Source organism: Sciurus carolinensis, chromosome 2, assembly GCF_902686445.1.
Source record: "Sciurus carolinensis chromosome 2, mSciCar1.2, whole genome shotgun sequence".
Lineage (NCBI taxonomy): Eukaryota > Metazoa > Chordata > Mammalia > Rodentia > Sciuridae > Sciurus > Sciurus carolinensis.
In genome coordinates this window covers 50,136,995-50,156,314 of record NC_062214.1, presented here as the reverse complement: position 1 = coordinate 50,156,314, position 19,320 = coordinate 50,136,995, and positions in this window count along the sequence as shown.

The window sequence follows — 19,320 nt, the reverse complement described above, 5'->3', positions numbered from 1 at the left end:
TCATTGATTTCAGCTCTCAGTTTAACTATTTCCTGTCTTCTACTACTTTTGGTGTTAGTCTGTTCTTCTTTTTCTAGGGCTTTGAGCTGTAGTGTTAGGTCATTTATTTTTTGAGTTTTACTTCTTTTATTAAATGCGCTCCATGAAATAAATCTTCCTCTAAGTACTGCTTTCATAGTGTCCCAGAGATTTTGATATGATGTTTCTTTGTTCTCATTTACCTCTAAGAATTTTTTAATTTCCTTCCTAATATCTTCTGTTATCCATTCATCATATAGTAGCATATTGTTTAATCTCCAGGTGTTGGAGTAGTTTCTGTTTTTTACTCTTTCATTAATTTGTAACTTCAATCCATTATGATCTGATAGAATACAAGGTAGAGTCTCTATCTTCTTGTATTTGCTGACATTAGCTTTGTGGCATAATATATGGTCTATTTTAGAGAAGGATCCATGTGCTGCTGAGAAGAAAGTGTATTCGCTCTTGGTTGGATGGTATATTCTATAAATGTCTGTTAAGTCTAAATTATTGATTGTGTTATTGAGATCTATGGTTTCTTTGTTCAATTTTTGTTTGGAAGATCTGTCCAGTGGTGAAAGAGGTGTGTTAAAATCACCTAGTATTATTGTGTTATGGTCTATTTGGTTTCTAAAATTGAGAAGGATTTGTTTAACATACATGGATGAGGCACTGTTTGGGGCATAGATGTTTATGATTGTTATATCTTGCTGATTTATGCTTCCCTTAAGCAGTATGAAATGTCCTTCTTTATCCCTTCTAACTAACATTGGCTTGAAGTCCACATTATCTGAAATGAGTATGGATACTCCAGCTTTTTTGCTGAGTCCATGTGCATGGTATGTTTTTCCCCATCCTTTCACCTTTAGTCTATGGGTATCTCTTTCTATCAGGTGAGTCTCTTGCAGGCAACATATTGTTGGATCTTTCTTTTTAATCCAATCTGCCAGTCTATGTCTTTTGATTGCTGAATTCAGGCCATTAACATTCAGGGTTATTATTGAGATATGATTTGTATTCCCAGTCATTTGGTTCATATTTAAAATTTTTGACACATCTTGGTTCCTCCTTTATTTGACAGTTCCTTTAGGATAATTCCTCCCTTTGCTGATTTTCTTCTTTGTTTTTTATCTCTTCCTCATGAAATATTTTGCTGAGAATGTTCTGTAATGCTGGGTTTCTTTTTGTAAATTCTTTTAGCTTTTGTTTATCATGGAATGAACTTATTTCATCGTCAAATTTGAAGGTAAGTTTTGCTCGGTATAAGATTCTTGGTTGGCATCCATTTTCTTTCAGAGCTTGAAAAATGTTGTTCCAGGCCCTTCTAGCTTTTAGGGTCTGGATTGAAAAATCTGCTGATATCCGTATTGGCTTCCCCTTGAATGTAATTTGGTTCTTTTCTCTCACAGCCTTTAAAATTCTGTCTTTATTTTGTATGTTAGGTATTTTCATTATAATGTGCCTTGGTGTGGGTCTGTTGTAATTTTGTGTATTTGGAGTCCTATAAGCCTCTTGGACTTGATTTTCCATTTCATTCTTCAGATTTGGGAAATTTTCGGATATTATTTCATTGAATAGATTGTTCATTCCTTTGGTTTGTTTCTCTAAGCCTTCCTCAATTCCAATAATTCTCAAATTTGGCCTTTTCATGATATCCCATAGTTCTTGGAGATTCTGTTCATGATTTCTCACCATCTTCTGTTTGCTCAACATTGTTTTCGAGGTTAAATATTTTGTCTTCAATATCTGAAGTTCTGTCTTCCAGCTGTTCTATCCTATTGGTTATGCTTTCTATGGAGTTCTTAATTTGGTTTATTGTTTCCTTCATTTCAAGGATTTCTGTTTGGTTTTTTTTCAATATCTCTAACTCTTTATTGAAATGATCTTTTGCTTCCTGAATTTGCTCTGTTAACTGTCGATTGGTGTGATCGTTCAATGCCTGCATTTGCTCTTTCATCTCATCGTTTGCTTCCCTAATCATTTTAATTATGTACATTCTGAACTCCCTTTCTGTCATTTCTTCTGCCATGCTGTCGTTGGATTTTATTGATGTAACATCTAGATTTGTTTGGGGCATTTTCTTCCCTTGTTTTCTCATATTGTTCAGGAATCAGTGGGTCATTAAGATATTGCAGATTTCCTCTATCAACTTATAATGTCCCTGAAGATTGCTAGTATATCCCCTCTTATCCTTCAGTAGCCTGAAGTCTTGGAGGAGGTTGATAATGCAGAGCTCCACGAAGAAGCTGCCTCTCTAGAGGTGGTAACCCTCAGGTGGGCAGAGGTGCCTCCACCTGTTGACCAATGGTCATCCAATGGGGAACTAGATTGCGGGCTGAGGCAAGGCCTGTTTGTGCCTGTGTCTCTGGTTTTACCGTCCCTGTGGGAAAACCTCCCCCGGCTGGGAAGATTCACTCGGTGGGGACGTCTCGCTGGTCAGTTGCCCTCCTAGAGGTTCCCCTCAATCTACAACTTCCACCTGGGCTGGGCTGTCTTCCTCTGCAACGATCCCAGGGCCCCGGACCTACCTCCTGGGCCTGGGAGCCTCACCCTTCGCAGGCGAGTCTCCTTAGGCTGCCTCTCCCAGAGAATCTGCCCGCCGCCCTGGAAGCTTCGCTCCGCCCCTAGGCATGTCTCTGTGCGGCTCTTCCAGCAAGAAGCCACCTAGCTCCTGGGACCCTGCTCTGCACCTAATCGCCTGGCTATGCAGCCCCTCCCCTGAGCCACCACCTGGAGCCCCGTACAATAGCTCCGAGACCCAGAGACCCGCCACACACCTCCTCCTCCGGACAGCCGCCCGGTTTCCGACAAAGTCACTAGGAGTCCAAACAACTCACTTCGGGTCTCCCCCTCCCGCCAACCACCCGTAGCCCTAGGCAGTCACTCCAAGTCCAAGTGACCCGCCCTGTTCCTCCTCCTCCTCCTTGGGGTAGCCCCCCGCGTGTTCAGGAGCGGTGTCTCCGAGACCAAGTGACTCACCACGCTCCTCCTCCAGGCAGGCCACCGGTGTTCAGGAGCGGTCGCTTTTAGTCCAATCAACTCACCACTCGCCTCCTCCTCTGGCAACCGCCCGTGGTTCTGATGCAGTCACTCCCAGACTAAGCGTCCCACCGCTCTCCTCCTCCAGGCAGGCCACCAGTGTTCTGGAGCAGCTGCTCCGAGTTCAAACAGCTCGTCACGCAGCTCCTCCTCCGGCAACCGCCCGTGGCTCTGATACAGTCACTCCCAGGTCAAGCGACACGCCGCGCTCCTCCTCCTCCTCCGGGCAACCTCCCAGCGCTCAGGAGCCCTCGCTCTGAGTTCAAACAGTTCACCACGCAGCTCCTCCTCTGGCAACCGCCTGTGGCTCTGATGCAGTCACTCCTAGACGAAGCGTCCCGCCGCGCTCCTCCTCTTCCTCCGGGCAACCTCCCAGCGCTCAGGAGCCCTCGCTCTGAGTTCAAACAGCTCACCACGCAGCTCCTCCTCTGGCAACCGCCCGTGGCTCTGATGCAGTCACTCCTAGACAAAGTGACCCGCCGGGCCTCTCTTCCTCCTCCGGGCAACCCCCCGGTGTTCAGAAGCGGTCGTTCTGGATCAAAACAGCTCGCCACGCAGCTCCTCCCCAGGCAGCCGCCCGGAGCCCCAGCGGCCGCTCGAGTCCAAGCGCTGTGCTGAGCCGCCTCCTCTACAACTGTCCGTGTTTACCGCTCCAGCGGGGGGAGGGGCGTCTCGCCGAGCAACTCCACTTCACAAATTCCCTGCGTTCCGGGGCCACCGCCCCATCTGGGACGCCTCCCCAACAGGAGAGACTCACCCGGCAGCTTTGAGTTGGTCCCAAGTCTCTCACTAACTCCTCCTTCGAGTCTTGCGTCCTGGAGCAGCGTGAAATGCAGCCACCCTCTAGTCCGCTATCTTGGCCCCCCCTCCTGTAATCATTCTTAAGAAGAATTACTGCAAACATAAATACCGGAAGTTTGAAAATTGGTTGAGTTTCTCTTACTTTTTCTTTTTTTTTTTCTGGTTTTTGTTTGGAAGATCTATCTAGTGGTGACAGTGGTGCATTAAAGTCACCCAGAATTATTGTGTTGTGGTCTATATGATTCCTGAAATTGAGAAGGATTTGTTTGATGTACAGGGATGCACCATTGTTTGGGGCATAAATATTTACTATTGTTACATCTTCCTGATTTATGGTTCCCTTAAGCAGTATGAAATGTCCTTCTTTATCCCTTCTGACTAACTTTGGCTTGAAGTCCACTTTATCTGATATAAGGATGGAAACCCCTGCTTTTTTACTGAGTCCGTGTGCATGGTAGGTTTTTTCCCATCCTTTCACCTTTAGTCTGTGGATGTCTTTTTCTATGAGATGAGTCTTGCAGGCAGCATATTGTTGGGTCTTTCTTTTTAATCCATTCTGCCAGTCTATGTCTTTTGATTGATGAGTTTAGGCCATTAACATTCAGGGTTATTATTGTGATATGATTTGTATTCCCAGTCATTTGGCTTATTTTTGGTTTTTAAGTTGGCTTGCTTTCTCTTTGAGTGGTTTTTCTCTAAGGTACTTCCTCCCTTTGACAACCTCCATTGTTGCTTTTCATTTCCTCCTCATGGAATATTTTGTTAAGAACATTCTGTAGTGCAGGCTTTCTATTTGTAAATTCTTTTAACTTTTGTTTATCATGGAAGGATTTTATTTCATCTTCAAATCTGAAGGTTAGTTTTGCTGGGTATAGGATTCTTGGTTGGCAAGCATGTTCTTTCAGAGCTTGAAATATGTTGTTCCAGGCCCTTCTAGCTTTTAGAGTCTGGGTTGAGAAGTCAGCTGCAATCTGTATTGGTCTCCCTCTATGTGTAATCTGATGCTTTTCTCTTGTGGCCTTCAAAATCCTATCTTTATTTTGAATGTTAGACATTTTTATTATAATGTGCCTTGGTGTGGATCTGTTGTGATTTTGTGCATTTGGTGTTCTGTAAGCCTCTTGTATTTGATTTTCCATTTTATTCTTCAGGTTTGGGAAATTTTCTGATATTATTTCGTTGACTAGGTTCTTCATTCCTTTGGTTTGTGTCTCTGTGCCTTTCTCAATCCCAATAATTCTTAAATTTGGTCTTTTCATCATGTCCCATAGTTCTTGGAGATTCTGTTCATGATTGCTTCTATCTTCTCTATTTGGGCAACTTTATTTTCAAGATTAAATATTTTGTCTTCATTGACTTCTGTCTTCCAAGTGGTCTAGTCTTTTGGTGATGCTTTCCATTGAATTTTTTATTTGGTTTATTGTTTCCTTCATTTCAAGGATTTCTGTTTGTTTTTGGTTTTGTTTTGTTTTTTGTTTTTGTTTTGTTGTTGTTGAGAATCTCTATCTCTTTGTTGAAATGATCTTTTGCTTCCTGCACTTGCTCTTTCAGCTTACTGGTATTATCATTCATTGCCTGCATGTGCTCTTATCTCATCCTTTGCTTCACAAATCATCTTAATCATGTATAATCTGAAGTCCTTTTCTGACATTTCTTCTAACATACTGTCATTGGATTCTATTAATATAGAATCTAGATTTGTTTGGATCATTTTCTTCCCTTGTTTTTTTCATGTTGTTCATGCATCTTCCCCTCTAGCAGTGCAGATCTGGGATATTGCAGATTTCCCCCTATAGGCTTATCGTGGCCCTATAGGTTTCCAAAACCTTTTCTTTAAGGAGAGATCAATATTAGCAGTACCCAAATCAGACACTATGCAATCCTAGACCAAATAGCGCCTATGGGGACAATAACAAAATTGTCATAGTAAACAGAATGAGTTCAAATATTATCTTCAGTAAAACAAACAGGTTTGCAATAAGGTCTGCAGTTTCTAATGGAGGACAAAGAGGATGCAGAGGGGTGTAGATGGCTGTTAATGGGATAAGAAAAGAATATACAGAAGCTCTAGAAAATAGAAAGGGTGAGAGTGTAATCAAAAGAAATTGGATATTAGCATGCAAAAAAGGGAGAAAGAGACTCTGAGGGAACAGGCAAACAAAAGGAAAAGAGAGCAAGAAAAGTAAAGAAATAAAAACTTAAATTTTTTCAATAAGGAGAAAAAAGAAAATCTACAGTATAACAGTCATATGGTAATGAAACCTCCCAGAGTTCAGTAGCCTGATGCATGAGAGGTACCTGACAATGAGATTCAAGCCTCCAGCAGGCATCTCAGGATGGGTTTTGCCCCACCTAAAGATTGGAGCTACAACTTCCAGGATTATCCAAGATGGCTGCTCTGGCTTTGAATTGTGTTGGCAAATGGGGAGCTGCAGCTCAGGGTGTGACCGTGGTCAGCAGGAGGTTCTGGAGGTGGGATGCATTTGGTCAGGCAGGGGTCCTGGAGGTCTGGTGTGCTTGGTGTGGTTGTGGGATCCTGGAGGCCAGTTGCAATCAATCAGTCTGGGGTCCCAGTGATAGGGCACAGTCTGTCGTTCTGGGGGTCCTGGTGGCAGGGAGCAGTCAGTGAATATGAGGGCCCCCAAGGCAGGGAGTGATCAGTCGGACTGAGGGATCCTGGAGATGGGGCTCAGTCAGTCCAGCTAGGGGTCCTATGGGGCCTGACTGTTGTCTCAAAATGGCAGCAGCCACGTGTAATCAAACCTGCAGGTACCGTAACAGTGAACTTCCAGGCAACAGCAGGCAGCTAGTGCTCCACTGGTGGTCAGTGATCGGTTTGCTGACTGTTGTTGGACAATTGGGAGGTGAACCTTGTGTAAGGCAGGCAATGGACAGGCAAGAGGCAGGTAAATGGTGGATGATAGGCGCCTGACAGTGAGCAATCTCAAAAATCCCTTTTATAATAACAACATGAGAACATAGTGTTTCCCCACATGTGCCTGCCTCTCCTCATGCCCCAGGCTGTTGTGGATCACTGGGATAATAGTCTGCTCAGTGTTCAGCTACAACCATTTTCCTCCTTATATAGGGTTAAATCTTTCTCTCATAATACCCCCTGGACTCTGGATCTTGATATGCAACCAAGGTTTCTTGCAAGACTGCTCTCAAAATTGCAATTAAAATTTTGTCAGAAATTGTTTGGCTTTGCCTTGGGATGGTTTCCTGCAAATCATTTCATAGAGTCAGACCGGAACGGGATCCAGTCACCTGCTTTACAGAGCCTCTGCAGATAATGCAAAGTCTCTACTTCACAAAATTTCCTCCTCTGTTAAATCAAGTGAATAGACCATGATTGGAAAAGTACCAGTTAGAAGTGTAAGCTCATTTCTAAGACAGATTTCAGGATGGCGCTGCAGTGGCAGTCAGCAGTGTTTCCCCAGTGACCTGGATTTCCTAATAGGTATTCCTGCAGATGATACAATGCTCAGGAACTGAATGGAATATCATTCTCATGAACATGCTGATATATTATTTAGTCAGCAAGTTTGAAGGAGAAGTTGCTCATGACATTTTAATGGGATGAAATTTAAAATGTAAATGTGGTAGTCTTTTTGAAGTAGTACCTACTTTGGCACACATGCATCCTCCATTCAAATGAGGGAGACTTCTACAGCTGGGCATTTTCCAAGTTACCCTAAATTTCAGCTGGAAAACCAAGAGGTTAAGACAAAATAGAACTGCTCTTGGTCTTTCCTTTTCTCAGTCTGTTGTGCTTTGCATTGATATAGATATTAGATTATAAAAGAATTTTATTATTGGTGGATGAATGCATATATTATCTTCTGTTGATATCATTCAGGAGGCATGGGGTATACAAAACCTGGTTTCTGCACATCATTTAATGTACAGTCTCAATAGTAATGAAGAATTTTATAGAAATTATTATTTTTGATAGATGTCCTTAAGGTATGCTGTGTGGAACTTGGTGAAAGTTGTGTTGTTCTCATCTTTACAATACTTGTGGGAATAATTTGTGCTTTGTAGAATAACAAATGACACAAGGACCCAATTTGAAATAACTGACAGTGAAAGAATAAAATCAGAGACATTAGGTATGTGGCATATTTGTGGTGGATATAAGCAATTACAGGAAATAGAAAAGGGCTTTGAATTTTGGACATGCTTTATTATCTGCTTTTCCTGCTCAGTACATCCTATCATAACTTTAGGCATTTAAAATTTTCTGTGGATGAAATTCAGGTCTTGTCTATATTGTGTCTTCATTTTGGTATTTTAGCAGAGATGCTTTTCTTTAAATTTCTGATGATGTGGTTCACTCTTTATTTCAAGTGACATAGTTCAGTGCTGCATTTCCAAATGTGTACTTGTTTAAATTTAAGTGATTGGGTGTAGATTATCTGGTATAAGAAAACCTTTCCTCATAAGTCATGTGCCAGAGAAGCAAAATAAGCATATATATAATCAGCTGTGCCTTGCAGGCAACAGGAAAGAGACAGGAATTTGCAAGGGCATTGATGTCCTTTGTAAGTTGAATAATTGCCAGTAATTATTGTTGCTTACAAATGATCTCATGATTACTTTTTACTATATTTGTGAGTTTTATGAAGCTTAAGAATTGATCTGGAATTTGAGAGACCATTAACAATGACAATTTCTTTTAGTGTCTCTTCATAATGATGGTTTTTATCTCCAAACCCTTCTGCATTGAATGCCCAAAAAAATTGTCCTTACTCTTCCATTATGAATATTCAGTTTTGAACATGTGCACTATTCCTCTCTTCCAGAATGATGCATATTAAAAAATGGTAATATGCCATGTTAAACTGTGCTCTTCCCATCACCATTAGGCATGTTTTTCTTCCATCAATTTCACCAATTTGGAGCATCATTGTTCCAGTGTCTGTGACACTGTCCTGTAGTCTATATCCTACAGGGGCTGGTAAAAGGAACCTTGGCATTATCACAAAGGGCCTTTTGCTAGACATGCATTTGTCAGGCCAAGAGGATGAACCCTTCTGTGAAGGCAGATTTCCCAGATATTTCTGCATCTAAAAATGAGTTGAAGGGCCCCTGGGAAACTCCTACCAAGGAATTTCTGATTGCAGCCTAGTTGTAAGGCAGCAAGCAGCAAAGAGATGGAGCCTGGCAGGTGGAGTGAGCACAGAACATCTCTCCTAGCTTACTTCTACTTTCCTTGTCTCCATCCCACATGCCAAGTTATTGACTTCCTCCTTTCCTCATTAGAAATCACAGCATTCACCCACCTCCACTTAGAAATCAAGCTTCCCAGGTTCCAGCTGTCTCCTGTTTGCGTATTCCTGGAAAGGAAGGGTACCCCACCAGAGTTGGTGTGATATTTCCCAATTCAATCATCACCTAACCCACGGAGCTGCACTGCATGCTCCCCTGCCCTGAGCTGTCAAGGGTCAACATCCTGTGTGGCATGGAGCACAATGGGTCAGTTTCCTGACTCAGTAAAAGTCTGGATGTGCCCAGATTTGGAGGAGTGGGTTTAAATTTAAGTGATTGGCTGTAGCTTATCTTGTGTAAGGAAACCTTTCCTCATGCCATGGGGAATTGTGTTAAGCTGGGTGACCCATATGACCTCCTGCACCCCTTGTCCTTACCCTGTTCACTAGAACTGCTGGGGAGTAATTGCTTGCATCAGAATCCTGTTGGACAGACAGCCTTGATGCCTGGTGTGGCCAAGCAAGGACAGCACCTCCTAGTGGGCATGGTGGATACTGTGGGCTGTGGTCTTGCCGCATCCCTTCTCTTGGAAAGGGCTGGTTAGACCGGGTGCTGTGCCCCCAACAAACCCTGGCTCCGCTGCTCCTGGTCAATGACATTAGGATCACATTTGTTGAAAAGAGCATGTCCCTGGGGCTCACTCCCTTCATCTTTCCTCCTACAATTACAGCTGAGATGGCGCTTGTTTAGAATCTTGATCTGAAGCAGCCAGGACCAGAAACCTCGCTGGTTGCCATGGCAACTGTGATGTCATCGTCCTCTCATTCTACCTTTCTGTGATAGCAGGAAGTACCTGGAATGCAGCCAGGATTGCCACTAATGAAAACCATTGTTGCCCAAGGCCCAGAGAAACCCCTGGAAAGAAAAATTTGCATTCCCCTATTGGAGCCTGGAACCTCCATGCCCTTCAATCCCAACCTGCTGGATGCCAACCCCCTCCACTTTGCATATTGTAGCTTTTCTGTCTTTTGCTCTAAGTTCCCAGGAGCACTGGTAACCAAATTAGGCATTTCTTTGAAATGGATTACACCAGGGTAGAAGAAATGTGAAGGGAAAAAAATGAATGAGAGTTCAATTGATATGATTTTCTGCAACTAATCAAACTGTAATGATTCTTGAGAAGAATTGCTGCAGACATAATTACTGGAAGATTGAAAATTGGATGATATTTTTCTTATTTTTCCTCCAGAAAATACAGTGACTGGGATCACTGATCCTGTGAGCCATCACCTCTTCCCTTTCTCTATTCATATTTACAGCATCTGTCAAAGTTGCTTAGGCCTTCATAAATTTAGGGGAAAAGGTTTTGCCCTTGAAATATTCCTTCCTTAGTCTCCCCCAGACCTGAGAAAATGGGCAATATCCAAACTATCCACTGGTCTGCATTTTGCCCAGTTATCTGATGGTTAGAATGTTTCAAAGGAAAAGTCCAGGAGAAATAGAAAAAGTCAGAAAGGAATTAATAGACTCTGATTGTAATGGCTTGGGGTTCATGTGTAAATGATTTCCAAAATCCATTTTAAAATAACAACATGACCACATAATATTTCCCACATACTCCTGCCTCTCCTTGTGCCCCAGGCCACCATGAATCACTGGGATGATTTTCTGCTCAGTGTTCAGTTACAACAGTTCTTTTCCTCATATAGAGATAAATCTTTATCTCATGATACCCCCTGGACTGTGGGTCTGTATAAGCAACCAAAGTTTCTAGCAGGATTGTTCTCAAAAGTGCAATTAAGGCAGCTTGATCAGAATTCCTGTCTTGCTGTCACTCCCTGTGTCTCTTGTCTCTTTCATTCCTTCTCTCTTAGGTTCACCGTCCTGCATTGATGTCCTGCGGGTCAGGACAGTTGGCACCCAACGTGGTTGACTGAAGCCTTTGCCTGAGAAGAGAACGCCGCCCTCCAGGGAAGCCTTGGCCAAGCAGGATTAGGGATCGCCTCGGTAAACGCGACTGGGAGTCAGATCCAGGAGGAGAGTGAGGCCGGCGCAAGGTGAGTGACACACCATGGGACAAGTAGTTTTATCACATGATTTGTTTCTGACAGGTCTCAAGGAGGCCCTCAAGACTCGGGGAGCACGTGTTAAGAAAAAGGACTTAAAATTATTTTTTTTATACATAGAGGATTTGTGTCATTGGTTTCCCCTCAAGGGGTCAATTGATGGTAAAAGGTGGCTCAGAGTAGGAGACTGCCTCAAAGATTATTATGAGACTTTTGGTCCTCAAAAGGTGCCTGTCACTGCCTTTTCTTATTGGAATTTAATTAATGAGATTCTTAAAAGTTCACCCTTTGACAGTGGTACTTTAAAACTTGTAAAAATTGGGGAGCAGGCAATGCAATCCACCTCCCGCCCCCCCCTTGGCATGCCCTTCGGTTAGTATTCAAATGCCCCCTACTCAGCCTTCTCAGGACCCTGGGACCCTCCCAGACCCCAGGAACCTCCCAGACCCCACCTTACCAAAGGAGTCCCCTAAAAATCCCCCTAAGATTTATTCGGTTTTAAATCCCCATGATGAGTTGACCCCAGAGGATGAGGCTACCCTGGAGGTATCGCGTCCCCTCTGGCCGCAGAGAGAGACATGACAAATGTCTTGAAGCTTTGGAAGTTTATTGTGCACAGTTCCTCTCCTACACTTCTCTTACTCCTAGCTTCTGCGCACTCCCAGCTTCCCTTCTCCCAGCTTCTTCCAGCTCCCGCATACTCCCAGCTTCCAGCTCAGCTCCAGCCTCTGCCGCCGCCGCCGCCGCCGCTTCTTCCACTTCTTCCATTCCCCCCTCGCTTCTGCCTCTTCCTCAGCTTCTCCTCCTACTCTCCCACCCACCAGGCTTATATACACTTCAACCAATCAGGGGAGAGTACACGAGATAAACGCGGACAGCTGCAGGCATAGGATGGGTACACGAGGGGGGTATGCTCTAGTCACATCGTTAACTAGCCAATCATTGGAATTCGCTGGTTGTTTACTGTATAGCTGGCCGCTTTTGGCTCAGCGTCAGGCGCCATCTTGACCATGCCTAAGGCTGGGGGCCCTAGAAACCCCGACAGGAGGAGGCAGCGGCTCGATACCATTCTCCAGACCTGCCACCTCTTAAAAATCCACCTCCCTCTTATATACCCCCTGCCTTTCATGCTCCGGCCCTTCAGGGACCTACTGCCCCCCCAAACATTTTTTCCCCGCTTCCCTACTGGGCTCCTATCACAGGTTCAAATTGCTGGTTTGCACGCTTGGAGATGGCTCCCTAAAAAGGGCTCAGCCACCACCTCCCTAGCAAAAATTCATCAGGGTCCTGACGAGCCTTACAGTGACTTTGTTGCCCGGCTTAATCTAGCTGCGGAGCGCTTACTTGGACCAAGTGAAAGTGAGAGCTCCTTTGTAAAATATCTTGCCTTTGAAAATGCCAACCCAATATGTCAAGATGGCCCCACAAAGAAAAGGGGACCTTTCTGACTTCATTAGGCTGTGTGCTGGGGTAGGAACGGCCCATGCCATGGGTCTCGCCATTGGCGCCACCTTCATCAAGGCCCTTCACAACCCTGGCCCACGTACTTGCTTTACTTGCAAACAACCTGGCCATTTTGCGTGAGAGAACCCAACAGGGAGACTGGGTCAAGGACCCATATCTCCTCAAACAGGGGCTAAACCACCTCCACTCACCCTTTGCCCTAAATGTGGTAAAGGTCGCCACTGGGTCAAGGAGAGTAGATCCAAGACCAATGCCCTTGGACAGCCTATTCCCTCTAACTTCTCGGGAAACTCCTCTCAGGGCCAGCCCCTGGCCCTGACCACCCCCAGAACAAATCCAGGGGCAATAAGGTTTGTTCCCTCTCAGACTCCCAACTCAATCCAGTCCCCCTGTCCTTCTCCACAATCACCTCCCTCCAATGTGCTACCCCAGGCAGCGCAGGATTGGACCTCTGTGCCCCCACCGATACAATATTAGACTCCATGCAAGGACCCCAAATAATACCCACTGGGGTTGTAGGCCCCCTTCCACCTCATATGTGCACTCTTATTCTTGGGAGAGCTTCTACCACCTTACAAGGTGTTCAGGTCTTCCCTGGCATCATTGATAATGATTACACTGGAGAAATTAAAATACTGGCCACAGCTATTAACGGAATAGCGGCCATCCCTGCAGGAACAAGAATTGCACAATTAATACTCCTTCCCCTCAATTTAGGAAACACTCCGGCCACCCAAAAGTCACCATGAAACACGGCCTCCTTAGGTTCCTCTGATGTGTATTGGGTCCAATCTATCTCCCACAAAAGACCCACTCTTACCTTATTTAATGAAGGAAAGAAATTACAAGGGATCCTAGATACTGGTGCGGATGCCACAGTTATTTCTCAAAAATATTGGCCATCAGAATGGCCCCTCACCTCATCACTAACTGACCTTAAAGGAATAGGGCAATCAAAAAACCCCTTAGTTAGCTCCAGGGTGCTCAATTGGACTGACGCAAAAGATAACACAGGAAATAAAGGAACTATTACCCCCTTTGTTGTTCCTGATCTCCCTGTCAACCTTTGGGGACGAGACATTCTAAGCCAAATGAAAGTTTTTCTTGCTAGTCCTGACTCTTTAGTAACTCATCAAATGCTTTGTATGGGCTTTATCCCTGGTACAGGCCTTGGGAGACTAGGACAAGGACAGGTTGAGCCTGTACAGCCCATACAAAAAACAGACAAATTTGGACTTGGGTATTTGGATTTTTAGTGTCGGTCCCTGACCCTCCTGTACCCCATGCAGACAAAATTATTTGGGAAACTCAAACTCCTGTATGGGTGGATCAATGGCCCCTTGCCCAAGAAAAATTAGAGGCTGCCTCCATGTTAGTACAGGAACAGTTGACAGTCGGCCATGTGGAACCCTCAACCTCACCCTGGAACACACCTATTTTTGTTATTAAGAAGAAATCAGGCAAATGGTGCCTTTTACAGGATTTGTGTGCTATCAATAAGGTTATGCACCCAATGGGGGCACTACAGCCAGGCATCCCTACACTGGTAGCTATTCCTAGGGACTATTATAAAATGGTCATCAACTTAAAAGATTGCTTTTTTACTATTCCTTTACATCCTGAGGACAGACCCTATTTTGCTTTCAGCCTCCCCCACATCAATTTTCAGGGCCCTATGCAAAGATTTCAATTGAAGGTCCTTCCCCACGGTATGGTTAACAGCCCTAGTCTTTGCCAAAAATATGTTGCCCAAGCAGTAGACCCTGTGAGAGAGCAGTGGCCACAAGTTTATATATTACATTATATGGATGATTTGTTAATCGCTGCACCTAATACCTATGATCTTAACAATTGTTATTTGGATCTCTATAAGGCCCTCACTGCCTTGGGACTTCAGATAGCCCCTGATAAGGTTCAGACACAGGACCCCTACACCTACTTGGGCCTCAAACTTCAAACTAATCAAATTCAAATCCCTAATATACAATTGCGTGTGGACCATCTCCACACTCTTAATGATTTCCAAAAATTACTAGGGGATATCCAATGGCTAAGACCATATTTAAAACTACCTACCTATGTGCTTTTGCCTCTTAATGATATTTTAAGGGGAGATTCTGACCCCTCTTCTCCTCGAGAGCTTACTCCCGAGGCACGGCAAGCATTAATTCAAGTCACAGATGCCATTGCTCAACAATTTGTTACACAAATATCTTATAACCTTCCTTTGGTTTTGGTTAAATTACACACCCCTCATACACCCACGGGACTATTCTGGCAGTGGAATCCATATTTTAAAAATAAAGGTTGCCCCTTGCTTTGGGTTCATTTGCCCACCACATCCTCTAAAGTTATTGCTGTCTATCCTGTTCAGGTATCTTCTATCATATCCAGACAATTGATTTCCGATGTACAGATACTCTCAAGCACCATACAAGATCTTCAAGATCAGGTGGATTCCTTAGCAGAAGTGGTCCTACAAAATAGGAGAGGTTTAGACCTTCTAACTGCCAAACATGGAGGCATTTGTCTGGCTTTGCAGGAAAAATGCTATTTCTATGCCAACAAGTCAGGAATCATTAAGGACAAGATCAAACAGCTGCAGGAAGACTTAGAAAAACGCCAATGAGCACTGGTTGATAATCCACTATGGACTGGATTCAGTGGACTCCTTCCCTATCTCCTTCCCTTCCTAGGTCCCCTCCTTTGCTTGCTGCTTATCCTATCTATAGGTCCTTTGATATTCAACAAGATCATAGCTTTTCTTAGAGCTCAAATTGAGGCTACACAGGCGAAACCTATTCAGGTTCATTACCATCGACTGGAGATGATGGATCGCGATGGTGATCTTAATAGACCATCACCCCTGTGAGCTGAACTGGACAGCCAATGACAGGTAAGATTCGTGAGAGCTCATACCAACCTAAGGCAGGAAATGAGGGCTAGAGTCTCATTATCCAATGACAGGTAAGGATGTTGCTCTATCACGGACAACCTAAGACAGGCACAGTTCCCGAGGGATTGTCACTCCAGCTCTGTACCTGTTCGGGCAAACCACGCCCCTACCTCACCACATAGCCTCTATCACCCCCTTAAAATATGGCTATCAAAATGTGGTCAATAATTTTATATAAGAAAGGGAAATGTCAGGGACGAGGAAGAAGTTCTCATTCTGAGAACATTCTGACCTTTACGATAAGCAGCAGTGCCCCTCCCACCTCCTGGCTGATAGTTCTAACAAAATGGCACCTATGGTGCCGTCTCTGCTTCTCTTCCGGGATCTCACCTTCCCGCCGGTGTGAATTTGCACTCTATCAGGAGCCCAATAGAAGAACACAGTCAACCAGACTGCACCTCGTCATACCCCTCATTCCCTCAGCATAAATACCCGTGTGAACAATAAAAATTTGCAGCTTGATCAGAAAAAAAAGTGCAATTAAAAATTTGACAGCTCCAAACCTCATCATTTTCTCCTCTGTTAATTCAAGTGAATACTACATGGTTGGAAAAGTACCAGTTTGAACTGGAAGCTCATTCCTAAGGGAGATATAAGGTGGAGGCCTCAGTGGCAGTCAGCAGTGTTTCCCCAGTGACTTGGGTCTCCTAAGAGTAAATATGCCTGCAGAAGACACAATTCTCAGGAACTGAAAGGTTATATCATTCTTTTGAAAATGCCGATACATTATTTAGTCAGCAATTTTGAAGGAAAATTTGCTCATGATGTTTTAATAGTATGAAATCAAAATGCCAATTGAAGTAATCATTTTGCGATCATATCCTACTTTGGTACACAGGCATCCTCAATGCATATGAGGGAGATTTCTACAGATGAGCATTTTCTAAGTCATCCTCAATGTCAACTGGAAAATCAAGAGGTGAAGACAACATAAAACTGCTCTTGGCCCTCCATTTTCTCAGTCTGTTTTGCTTTGCATTGGGATAGATATTGTATTATCAAAGAATTGTATGATTTGGGGCTGAATACATATCTTCGTTGATATCATTCAAGAGGCACAGGGGGTATATAAAATCTGGTTTCCCCATATTATTTGAGGTACAGTCTCAATACTAATAAAGCATTTTTAGAGAAATTGTTAATTTTGATGGTTGTCCTTCAGATGTGCTGTGTAGAACTGGGTGAAAAAATGTGTGTTCTCATCTTTACCATGGTGGTGGGAACAATTTAATTGTACTTTGTAGGGTAAGGAATGACACAAGAACCCATAATAGACAAAATTGACATTGAAAGAATGAAATCAGAGACATTAGGTATGTGGCATGTTTGTGGTGGAGAAATTACAAGAAAATTACAAGAAAAAAAAAGGGGTTTGCATTTTGGAAAAGTTTTAATATATGGTTATATTGCTCAGTATGTCCTATCACACATTTAGTTATTCTTCAAAATTTTCCAATTTGGAAATTCAGGTTTCACCCATATTGGGTTTTCATATTTATATTTTTAGCAGACATGTTTTTCTTTAAATTTCTGATGTGTTGGTGCACTCTTTATTTCAAGAGTCATTGTTCAGTTCTATAATTTCAATTTTTTACTTGTTTTAATTTAATTGTTTGGGTGTAGGTGCTCTGGTGTAAGGAAATTTTTTCCTCATAGGTCATGTGCCAGAAAAGTAAAATCAGCATATATGTAATCTGTTGTCTGCAAACAACAGGAAAGAGCAAGGAATTTGTAAGGGCTTTGATGTCCTTTGCCAGTTGAACTATTGTAATTATCATTACTTACAAAATAATCTTACAAATACTTCTTACTGTATTTGTTTAATATTTTGACACTGAAGAAATGTCCTGAAATTTTTTGGTAGACCATTATCAATGACAATTTCTTTTAGTGCCTCTTCACTAAAGTTCATTTTCATCTGCAACACCCTTCTGGATTGAGTACCCCAAAAATGTCCTTTACTCTTCCCTTTTTGAATATTAAACTATGAACCTGTATACCATTCCTCTCTTTCAGTGTGATGCATGGTGAAAAATCATATAATGCTGTTTTAAACTGTGCTTATCACATCATCATCATGCACTTCTTTCATTCATCAGTTTCTTTCTTGGAGCATCAGGGTCTGTTACACTGACCTGTAGTCCACATCCTCCTGTGGCTGGTAAAAGTCCTTTGGCAATGTCATAGGGAGCCTTGTGACAGGCAGTCAGTAGTCAGGTCAAGAAGAGGAACTCTTATGTGAAGATAGATTGGCCAGATATTTCTGTGTCTGAAGGTGAGTTAAAGGGCCCCTTGTAAACTCATACCAAGGGAAATTTTGAGTGCGGCCTAGTTGTAACACAGAAGCAAATAAGGTGGGACCTGGCAGGTGGAGTGAACCCAGAGTATCTTTTCTCTTTTGCTGACTCCTTCCTGGCCTCCATCCCACATGCTGAGTGATTCATTCCCTTCTCTCCTCATTAGGGATCAGAGCAGCCACCCACCTCCACTGAAGAGTCAAACTTCCCAGTTTCCAGGGGTCTCCTGTTTGGGCATTCCAGGAAAGGAGGGGCATCCCACCAGAGTTGGAATGATGTTTCCCAATTTAATCATCACCTAACCCACTAAGATGCACTGCATGCTTCCCTGCCCTGAGTTGTCAACAGTTATCATTCCTTGTGGCTTCTAATGCTCTAGGTCACTTTCCTGACTCAGCAAAATCCTGAGTGAGCCCAGAACTTGAGAAATGGTTTCCAAGGGCAATGCCACTAAGGACAGTGATAAGATGGGTAACCCATGTGCACTCCTGACCCCTCTGTCCCTCCCTGGTCCAATGCACCTGGTGGGGCTAATTGCCTGCAGCAGGATGGGGTGGTCAGGGGACCATGATACCTGGTGGGGCCAAGAGAGAACAGCACCACAAATCAGGCCTGGAGGATACTATGGGTTGTCAGTCTTCAGCAGTGTCCCTTGTCCTTTGTGGAGCTTGTTCAATCCATGTCTGTGGGGTCCATTTCCAAGCAACAGAAAAACCCATTTTAATTCAAACCTTATCGTTGAAATTGGGAGCACATTCCCAGCAGAAAACTGCTGTGGAAGAGATTTCTTAAAATGTTTCACAAGTGGTTTTTAATGAGACATTGTAAATTATGATCACCCTTACAGTCCCACTTGACTCCCAGACATCAGTACCCCTTCTATAAGAGCTCTCTTGTTAGACTAATTTGTGTAAGAGGACTGAAATGAAGTGTGAACGTGCTGGCCAAAAAGAGCTTCCAAGTGCTGAGACAGAGCATATCCAGCAGGTAACTTCAATGTAGCTGCACTCACTCTGTTCTCATTGAGTATATGATAGTTTGTATTTGAATAAATTATCACAAAACATAAGTGCTTAACAGCAAGTAAAGAAAAGGTTTCCATTCAAAGCCTTTGTAACTGGTAGTATATTCCAAAAAGAAAACTGCAGTAGAATAGTGATAGGTGAAAGTATTTCACTAATGGATTTCAATGATTCCTTGGGAAAATATTTCCTCTGCTTGGCCCCAAGTTGATCCCAGTGACTGGTGTTTGTAGTTGCAAGAGCTTTTTTTTTTTTTCTACCAGTTTGTGTATTTGTCATAAGCAGTGGTTTAGTCTGAAAAGAGCTTAGAAAGCATACAGAGGAACAGGGTCAGCAAACAGCTTCAAAATGGAGGCACTCACTCTGTTCTCAATGTGAGTGTGTTGGTTTGCATTTGGATGAATAAGCACAAAATGTGTTTTCAAGCAACAGAAGAATCAGTTTCA